Here is a 9,011-nt window from a genome sequence, read left to right as displayed (position 1 = left end):
GAATCTTTATTGTAGTATTGAGATTGTGAAGAACGAGGTCGAACCCATGGGAATTGCGTGAAATCGAAGAAAATACTTATTTAATCTAAGCTAATAAAACTCTAACCTAGTTCCGAAAATGGTGAGGTTTTTGGTAACAAAATAAAATAAAGTGTTTAAATGATAAAAATGACAGTAACAGATATTTTCAGAAATATTTTAGGATATTATTAAGGGTTCAGAATCCACTTAATGTATATAAAAATATTTATGTTTATATTGATTCTCATAATTTAATCAGTAATCAAACCAATTATTTTCTAATAAAAAATAGATTTTCCTTCGCTTTAAAATTATAACTTCTAAGCATTAAATGTGAAACAATTTAATGTAAATACAAAAAATCAAAGAATATTATTTTTAATAAAATGTAGAACCAAGCATTAATAATTTCTAACTATCAAAAATACATGATATTAAAGATGAAAGAAAATTATTTTAAGAAGCGAAAATCATAAGCATATATTGTACTGAGAATCAAAATAAAAATAAATACTTAATTAAATACACTAGGTTTCATCGTCCTCCTTAATAATAAGGGAACTTAGAAACCCATAAGAAAATTAACTAAGAAAAGCGGTAAACTAACTGAGCGTTTTCTCTGGATTTTTCTGTCTGAAACTCTGAAACTGTAACTAAATTCTAAAATCCTAAGCTTCTATTTATAGAAGGGTAAAAGGACTAATGTGCAATTAAACTTATTACAAATTGCATGTGGGTAAAATTGTAAATACAAAAAGTTATAATCGGAGTGCCACGTGTCAAGCTCAGATTGGTGGCTTTGGTGTGCAACTTGACACGTGGCAAGAGGAGAGAAAGCCACCTTTTGGCTGATGGTGCTCGGTCCAGACGAAGGCCAGCCGCGTGGCTGGCGAGTGGACCAAACGAAAGGCCCACAGGGGCCGGTGCACGCCACGCGCGCGTGGAGGAGGAAGAGGGGACAAGAGGCTGCTGCTTGTTTTTCCGAGCCAATGGGAGAGCGCCACGTGGCGCTGATGTCGGCAGGGGAGAGGAAGAGGGCCAAATGGGCTTTTGTCCTTTTGTGCTCTCTTTTGGGCTTCAAAAATGCCATTTTTCATTGCTTTGGATCACATTTTTACTATTTTTCTTTTTCTTTTCCTTTCTTTTCACAAATGCTATTTTCTCAATCAAACACAAACAAAATTAAATCCAAACAAAATATTTTCAATTTAAAATATATCACAATAATTTTAATGAAAATATTTATTTAAAATTTAATTAATTTGTATTTCTTTAAATAAAAACAATGCATTTTCTTAACTTTTTATTTCTTTTTCTCAATTATGCCATAAATACTATTATTATTTATAAACAAAGATAAAATTAATCTTAAATAAAATATTTTCAATATAATAATATATTGCATTAATTTTTTGAAAATATTATAAAGAATTAATTTTATTTTGTATTTTTACACTATAAAATATGTAATATTTTGGCATTTAACACAACCCCCAACTAGCTTATTGCTAGTCCCTAGCAATTCAAGCGGATAACAAAATATTACCAAAATGAACAAATCAAACAAACTCTGACTAATCGAAACAAAATAAAATATTGGTGTAAACTCTAGAAAATACTATATATAAAAAATTACAATAGATATAATTCCAGATTTTTTGTGTGTGTGTTTCAAATCATATTCTTTGCTTTAATCATAACACAGATAATATTGAAAAATCTTTAAAGTAAAAAGTCTCAACTCCAAATCCTCATAGGTATTGAAATATTTGAAAAGAGGAAGGGTTGTCACTCTTGGAGCTGGAAAGATATATTAATTGACGCTCAAATGGATAAAGATTTTTAGGACGAACAATGTAAACAATTATTGACCCATAGATAGGCTAACCAAAAATATTTTGAAATTCAAATGACAAGTTAACTTTCGGGATTTCATTACAGTACCTAGAGCCAAAATAAAGAAATAAACAACGATTTTTTTTTTTTATTTGGTAACTAATATTTATGAAAAATAAACTATAGCAAAGTCTCTTTTGATTGATGATGATATATTATTATTATTATTTTTTTCTATATATATATATTATGCATATATATTTTTACCGGTATATATATATTTTTACTTTGCTAAATGATTAAAACTAAGATATTGCTCTTTATATGATATATATGTATTTTTTTTTAAGGGCAATATCCACAATAATTATTTACCGTAGCAAAATTTTATTTGGTATATTTTGAATTTTGACCAAGCTACGCTGAAAGAGAAATGTTGCTCTCGTTTGAATTTTTTTGATTTTTTTTTTTTATATATATATATAGTATGTAAGATATTGCTCTTTATATGATATATATGTATTTTTTTTTTTAAGGGCAATATCCACAATATATATATCTTTACTTTTTTTTTTTTTTTTTTTTTTTTTTTTTTTTATACAAGAGGCAACATGTGATAAGAAAATATAAAGATAATAAATTTACAATTAGGCTCAATTCTAAAAAAAAAAGTTTCCCTCTAGTAATTGTCATATTTTCAAATTTCAAAAAATTTCGATTTTACCAATTCAGAAGATCAATATATGTTCAAAAAATCGTTTTCTCAATTCTCACTTCTCACAAAAAAAATGAAAGCTTTTAACTTAAGATTTTTCTCAATTAAATGTGTTAAAAACAATCAAATCATATGTTTGGTTTGTGCAATTTTTACTGGAATTACTATCTAAGTAACTAAATATAGTATAAACTAGTCTAACACAATATTTATTTATTCACATAATTAGCGACGAAATTTGACTCAAAATTTTCAAAAAGGTAAGAAATTTATCGAACTTAACGCAAGAATATACTCAGTACCCCCAACTAAAATGAGACAGTGTCCTCAATGTCTAAATATGTATATGATAAGAACATGAGATGAGAACCGAAAAAAACGGAGAATATGCACAGTGATAGATGTTAATTTTCTAAAAAAAACAAATGACAGAAAATAAACTAAAATACTGAAAATAAAGAAAGCAATTAAAGATAGGACCAGTAGTGTAAGAATTCACTAACCTTGGTAAATTGGATCGTGAAGGAGTGTTTCCTCCACTTCAGGTGGTGTTAATTCTAAAAATGGTTTCAACCGTTGTCCATTGACTTTGAATATGTTACCGCTTTAGAATTTTCAATTTCAACAAACTCCGTGAGGAAAAACGATACGAACGATAAATGGACCGATCCATTTAGAACGTAACTTACCTAGGAAACGTATGAAGGCGAGAGTTGTATAAAAGAACTTTCTGACCAGTGGAGAAATCTTTTCGCAAGATGTTCTTATCATGATACAACTTTGTACGTTCTTTGTAACTTTTTGCACAATCGTAAGCATCGTTTCTCAGTTCTTCCAATTCATTTAATTGGAGCTTTCTTTTCTCTCCCGCTTTGTCTAGAGCAAAATTCAGTTGTTTAATTGCCTAAAAGGCTCTATGCTCTAACTCTACAGGTAAATGACAGGCTTTTCCATACACTAAGGCGGTAAGGTGACATTCCAATGGGAGTTTTGTATGCGATACGATATGCCCATAAAGCATCGGCTAGTCTCAGGGACCAATCTTTCCTAGTTGGGTTGACTGTTTTTTTCTAGGATGTGCTTTATTTCCCTATTAGAGATTTCAACTTGACCACTAGTTTGAGGATGATATGGTGTAGTGACTTTGTGTGTAATGCCATAATTTTTCATGAGATGTGCAAATGGCTTATTACAAAAATGTGTACCTCCATCACTAATGATAGCACGTGGTGTGCCAAAACGGGAAAAAATATTTTCTTTCAAGAAACGAACCACCACTTTGTGGTCGTTTGTGTGACATGCAACAACTTCGACCCATTTTGAAACATAATCAACTCCAACAAGAATATACAAATTTCCAAACGAGTTAGGAAAAGGTCCCATAAAATCAATACCCCAAACATCAAATACATCAATAATAAGAATAGGGTTTAAAGGCATCATGTTTCTTCTAGACATACTTCCTAACTTTTGACAACGTTCACAGGCTTTACAGTATGCATATGTATCACGAAAAATTGTGGGCCAATAAAAACCACATTGTAAAATTTTTGCGGCAGTCTTTTTACTACCGAAATGGCCTCCACAGCATGATCATGACAAAAAGATATGATTTTAGTTTGATCACAATTCGGGATACATCTACGTACTATCCGATCGGGACAATATTTAAACAAGTATGGATCATCCCGGATAAAATTTTTCACCTCGTAATAAAATTTATTTTTATCTTGTTTAGACCGGTGAGATGGTATTTCACCAAGAATAATATAATTTACAATGTCAGCATACCAAGGCAGAGAAGAAACATGCATCAATTGTTCATCAGGAAAAGTTTCGGTGATAGGGGTAGGCTCTTTACTAGTTTCAATAACTAGCCTAGATAAGTGATCAGCAACAACATTTTCAGACCCTTTTTTATCACGAATTTCTAGATCAAACTCTTGTAAAAGAAGTATCCAACGGATTAAACGTGATTTTGCATCTTTCTTTGACAAAAGATATCTTAAAGCAGCATGATCGGAATAAACAATTATTTTAGATCCTAACGAGATAAGACTTAAACTTTTCTAAGGCAAAGACTACAGAAGCAATTCTTTCTCGCCTGTGGAATAATTTAATTGAGCATCATTTAGAGTTTTGCTAGAGTAGGAAATAACATGTGGTATTTTATCAATTCTTTGCCCTAAGACAGCTCCTATAGCATAATCAGAAGCATCACACATTATTTCAAAAGGAAGGTTCCAATCAGGAGGTTGAATAATGGGTGCAGTAGTTAGCATAGTTTTCAATTTCTCAAAAGCAATATGACAATCATGATCAAAAACAAATGCATTATCTTTTCCAAGTAAATGGCACAGAGGCCGTGAAATTTTGCTAAAGTCTTTTATGAATCTCCGGTAGAAACCGGCGTGACCTAAGAATGATCTAATTTCTTTCACAGTTTTAGGTGGTGGAAGTTTTGAAATAAGATCAACTTTAGCTTTGTCAACTTCTATTCCCTCAGATGAAATCACATGTCCTAAGACAATTCCACGTTTTACCATAAAATGACATTTTTCCCAATTTAGCACTAAATTCTTTTCTTTACAACGAATCAAGACAAGAGACAATTGGTGTAAACATTCATCAAAAGAAGATCCATAAATAGAAAAATCATCCATAAAGATTTCCAAAAAATGTTCAACCATATCAGAAAAAATTGCAATCATACACCTTTGAAATGTCGCAGGTGCATTGCATAAGCCAAAAGACATGCGTCGATAAGCAAATGTTCCATAAGGACATGTGAAGGTGGTCTTTTCTTGATCCTCGGGTGCTATCGGGATTTGGTTGTATCCCGAGTAACCATCGAGAAAACAGTAGTACTCGTGACCAGCTAATCTTTCAAGCATTTGATCAATGAAGGGTAATGGGAAATGGTCTTTTCTGGTGAGGCTATTCAGTTTTATGTAGTCAATGCACACTCTCCATCCAGTTTGGATTTTAGTGGGGATTAATTCATCGTTTGCATTCTTGACTACAGTAATTCCAGACTTCTTAGGAACAACATGGATCGGACTGACCCATGAACTATCAGAAATTGGGTATATAATACCCACATCTAATGTTTTAAGTATTTCATCTCTCACTACTTCTTTCATATTTGGATTTAACCTTCTTTGACACTCACGGGATGGCTTTGCATTTTCTTCTAAATGGATTCGATGCATGCACACCGAAGGACTAATTCCTTTGATGTCAGCCATGGTCCACCCTATGGCTTCTTTGTGACTCTTAAGAACTTGTACCAATTTCTCTTCTTGTTTCTTGTCTAACGCAGATGCGATGATAACAGGGAAGGTTTCTGACTCTCCTAGAAATGCATATTTTAGATCTTCAGGTAAAACCTTTAGATCTAACTTTGGTGGTTCAGGGAGTGACTGTGATTCTAATTGGCGATAGGGTTCAATTGACTCAACTTTGGTGTTCCACTCTTCTGTGTTTATCAATGGTGTAGACTCTAACAAAGAATTTACACTATCAAAAGAACTTTCAAAATTCATACCAAAATGACTTACACAATTTTCAAAAGAATTATCTTTGTTTAACATGAAATCTTGTGTGACAGAATCAATAAAATTTACCTCATATACATCATCGCAATCAACAGATTTATTAGCAACATTAAAAACATTCAACTCAACAAGTCATATTTCCAAATGATAATTTAAGAACACCATTACGACATTGATGATTGCATTTGATGTGGCTAAAAATGGTCTACCCAAAATGATCGAATTTGAGCACTTATGTCTTCAACAAAATGAGTATCAAGAACAATGAAATCAACAGAAAATAAAATTTATCTACCTTAATCAAAACATCTTCTATGACACCTCTAGGAATTTTCACGAACGATCGGCTAAGCGAAGTGTCATAGATGTTGGTTTCGGTTCCCTAGACCAAGTTGCTTATAAACGTAATAAGGCAATAAATTCACACTAGCTCCTAAATCAAGTAAAGCTTTGTTAATCACATGATCACCAATAATACAAGGAATGGTGGGACACCCCGGATCTTTGTGTTTAACAAGACTTTTATATTGAATTATGGAGCTGACTTGTTCCGTTAAAAATGCCTTTTTCGGAACATTTGTGTTTCTTTTTGCGTACACAAATCTTTCAAGAATTTAGAGTAGGCGGTATTTGCTTAATGGCATCTAAGAAAGGGATATTTATACTTACTTGTTTGAATACCTCTAAGATGTCACCATACTGACTACCTCTTTTGATCGGGAGCAATCTTTGTGGGAATGGAGCTTTTGGAATGAACGGTAAGGTTTGACTCGATTCTTCAACCGAGTCTTTAGAATGTGAACTTTCAGGCTGACTCTTTTCATTTTCTTTCAATGAGTCTTTGTTTATTTCAGCATCAGTTTGAGGTATGTAATCAGGTTTTTCAATTATTTTTCCAGACCTAAGGATAGAAATTGATTTAGCTTCTTCAGTAGGTCTAGATGTACTTACCTCGTACCGACTCTTTGGATTTGGAATGGGTTGATCGGGAAGTTTTCCCTTTTCCCTTTCGGCTACGGCGAGTAAGTCGACCCATTTGTGTTTCAAGCTTTAACAGGATTGAGAATTTGTGTGTAAAGCTTGTTGGGTGGTTTGCATAAGCATTTGTAGTGTATCCTCTAAAGATGGTTTTCTTTGTTGGTGAGGATATGGCATATTAGGTTGGGCTTGACTCTGATTGGGCGTGTTGTCTTGGTGCCCTTGATTCATTGGAGGCTGGTTCTGTCTCCATGAAAAATTTGGATGATTTCTCCAATTTGGATTGTAGGATTGAGAAAATGGGCTATCAGATGATTTCCCATAAGTTTGAAGAGCGTTTACTTCTTCAGAAAATTCCTCTTGGTATATAGGCAATGATGGACATGACTGGGCACTATGACTTGTACTATAGCATAAGGAACAAATTTCATTCCTATGTATAGGAGTATTCATGGATTGACTTAATGACATAGCTTCAACTCTCCTAGTTAGATTTGCTAATGATGTTTTAATATCTACGTCATCTTTGACATCGTAAATTCCACCTCTCTTAGGTGTGTTGGAAGCTTTCGATCTAGGATCTTGGCAATTCCACTGTTGAGAATTTACAGAAAGATTCTCAAGAGACTCCCAAGCCTCATCCCCTCTAAATTGCAAAAAATTTCCAGTGTGCATTGATTGTACCATTTTTCGGTTTGAGGGAGATAATCCATCATAAAAGTATTTTACCATTCTCCATTTTTCAAAACCATGGTGTGGACATTTTAGTAATAAATCTTGAAATCTTTCCCAACATTCATAAAATTATTCATGATCTTTCTGATAAAATTCGGAGATTTCTCTCCTAATATTATCCGTTTTAGACATGGGAAAAAATTTGGACAAAAATTTATTAACTAATTCATCCCAAGTAGAAATGGATCGGGCTGGGAGTGAATTTAACCAGGCTTTAGACTTATCTTTTAATGAGAATGGAAAAAGTCTAAGCCTAACAGATTCATCAGAAAAATTTTGAAATCTAAAAGTAGAGCAAATTTCTAAAAAATCTTTTACATGCATGTATGGATCCTCTTTACCTAACCCATAAAAAGATGGCAAAAGTTGAATTATGGAAGGTTTCAGCTCAAAATGTGTAGCATTTGTTTCAGGAAAAATAATGCATGATGGTGGATTAGCAGAAATGGGAGAAAAATGATCAATAAGAGTTTTTTCTTCCACATTTACTTGATTTGGTTCCATGATGTCAGAATTTTCACTTTTAATTTCAACCCACAATAATTTTCTTTTTACCAAACGATTTTTAGAATTTCGTTCCCAGCGAATCATACACCAAGTATCACAAAAATTAAAATAACAAGAAAAAATTAGGAGGCGGTGCCTACCATATAATTGCGTAAATAAAGACTGAATTTAAAATATAGCGGGAAATAAATAATATGTATATTTGACAGAAATATAAAAACTAATATTAATATATGTGCAGAAATAAAGACTGAATTTAAAATATAGCGGGAAATAAATAATATAGATATATATTTGACAGAATTATAAATATTAATATTAATTATAATTTATAATATATAATTATATTAATAATATGCTTTTCTTAATAGTTAAGTAATGTATATAATAATAAATAATATATAATAATATATTAATATTATATATAATAATAATATATAATAAATTTTATATATATATCTCAGTTTACGTTTTTACGTAAACTGATAATAATAATAATAATAATAATAATAATAATAATAATAATAATAATAATAATAATAATAATAATAATAATAATAATAATAACTTTATATATATGTTTTACTTCGTTATTAAGAAACGTAATATATAAATAACTAGTAGAAGAATTATACCAACCTGAATTAAAGTAGTTTTTCTTC

General features: G+C 31.5%; 1 non-coding gene across 1 annotated transcript; it reads left to right on the top strand.

Moving 5' to 3' along the window:
• Positions 1 to 7,852: 7,852 nt before the first annotated feature.
• Positions 7,853 to 7,959, top strand: LOC133032835 (small nucleolar RNA R71). Its single transcript, XR_009685424.1, has one exon. It is a non-coding gene; the product is annotated as a small nucleolar RNA R71 (small nucleolar RNA).
• Positions 7,960 to 9,011: the final 1,052 nt, after the last annotated feature.

The sequence above is a fragment of the Cannabis sativa genome, chromosome X (genome assembly GCF_029168945.1).
Source record: "Cannabis sativa cultivar Pink pepper isolate KNU-18-1 chromosome X, ASM2916894v1, whole genome shotgun sequence".
NCBI lineage: Eukaryota > Viridiplantae > Streptophyta > Magnoliopsida > Rosales > Cannabaceae > Cannabis > Cannabis sativa.
Note: the sequence above shows the minus strand (reverse complement) of the source record. Positions and strands in the feature narration are given on the sequence as shown.